The 1,707-nt window shown below is 42.2% G+C and overlaps 1 pseudogene; it reads left to right on the top strand.

Annotated features, from left to right (window-relative positions):
• The first annotated feature begins 1,029 nt into the window (after window positions 1–1,029).
• Window positions 1,030–1,262, top strand: LOC117081255 (annotated as a pseudogene).
• The last annotated feature ends 445 nt before the right edge of the window (window positions 1,263–1,707 follow it).

Genomic DNA, 1,707 nt, shown 5'->3' with positions numbered 1-1,707 from the left:
CCATCACTGCACTGATGCAGTAATACATCAGTCAAGATGTGATGGGGTATAAGACTGTATCATCCCAAAGACTCTCTAAAATCTTTAGAACTTGGTTTCTGAATAATCTCTTTTGCAAATTCCTAGAAGAGGGAAAATCCTAGATCTCCTTTTTCATTCCCTAGCAGAGAGATCTAGTTAGGAAAAAATCAAGCTGAAAATCCATGGGAATAGAGAAAGATATCTCTGGTATAGTTCCGGACTCTGGTTTGCATTGTCTGTTTCCTTTGTTGCTCTCTTCAGCTGCGTAAACCAGCTTCCTCTTCGCCTCTATGTGTTCCACCAAGTACTTACTCCCAGAAAAGATGAAATTACAGTGAGGATGGGAGTCACTGTAATGACAAGGGTACAGACTAACAGAAAGGAAAACTTACCAAATAGATTAGTCTCAGATTGTGTAAAGCAAACTTTGACATGAGACACAATGCTTTAAATTGCTACATATTCCCAGAAATGAGCCTAGTATCCACCAGGAAATGTATGCAAATCCTTGTAAACAAAAGTCAGAGAGAGCTTGTTGGTTCACTTCATTCCATATTGAGGTATCAGCACTGCAGATTTTGAAGATCTCACACACCCAGATAGACAGTGATAGTGGATCTGGTCTCTGTAGGGGTACGGGGTGGATAAGGAAAAGTGTTCACTGTTTTTACCAGCAGAGGAAACTACCCACATGAAAATGGTGCTGGATGCTTTGGACAAAAAGCCATTCAGAGCCATAAATGATGGGAAGATGGTCAGGAATTTAGTGTATTTGTAGGTCAGATGATCAGTCTATGGGTTTGGAAAATTGTGAACATTACTTGTTAAGCCTTATAATGAGAATGTGATGATTAAATCAGGTCTGCTGGATACTGTGAATCAGAATAGATAACATTGCTAGATATAATTACCTAGTCAGAGAGCACAGATGAAATCAGGAAAGCAAAAGTTAAGAAATAACAGAAGGTCTTCCGGTGGCAGAGTGGCGGCTTAGCCCACTGGAGCAAAATGGAGCTCAAAGCCATGAGCAGATACGACAGCCCAGTGAACCCGGCTGTCTTCCCCCATCTGATTCTAGTGCTTTTGACCATCGGCATGCTCTTCACCACCTGGTTCTTTGTTTACGAGGTCACCTCTACACTTGTGATATCTATGAAGAGTTCCTCATCTCCTTGATGGCCTCACTCTTCATGGGCTTTGGAGTCGTCTTCCTGCTGCTCTGGGTCAGCATCTACATGTGAGTGCCCAAGACTAACAACCAGTGGCTTCATTGAATCCCTGCTTTTGTAAATTACTCTTTTTTCTATTGCTGGGAGTGTCCCGCCTGTTGCTCATAATAAAGGCAGATGTATGGCATAAAATAAATAAATAAATAATAGAAGTTAGGCAGGAATTGGGGCATGAAGGTTGAAAACAAGAAGGAAAAGGAGCCCAAGGAAATGCAAATGTTGTAAAATGTGCTAAGTGGCATTAGCACATGTCTGGGTGGCATTCCTCCATGAGAAAAAGCTTCAGGGATGAAAGAGACCCTGAGTGTCTTGAAAACTCAAAGTTTTATGAACAGAATGATTAGTTTGGAGAAATCATTTTTCATCAATACAGGATCTCAAGTGTTTCCCAGCAATGCAGCCAACCCCCCCCCCGCCCCCCGCCCCCCACACACACACACTACTGAGTGGACAGACA

This window comes from Trachypithecus francoisi, unplaced genomic scaffold (genome assembly GCF_009764315.1).
Source record: "Trachypithecus francoisi isolate TF-2019V2 unplaced genomic scaffold, Tfra_2.0 Lachesis_group8, whole genome shotgun sequence".
In the NCBI taxonomy this organism is placed as follows: domain Eukaryota; kingdom Metazoa; phylum Chordata; class Mammalia; order Primates; family Cercopithecidae; genus Trachypithecus; species Trachypithecus francoisi.
This window is presented reverse-complemented; position numbering and strand designations above follow the sequence as displayed.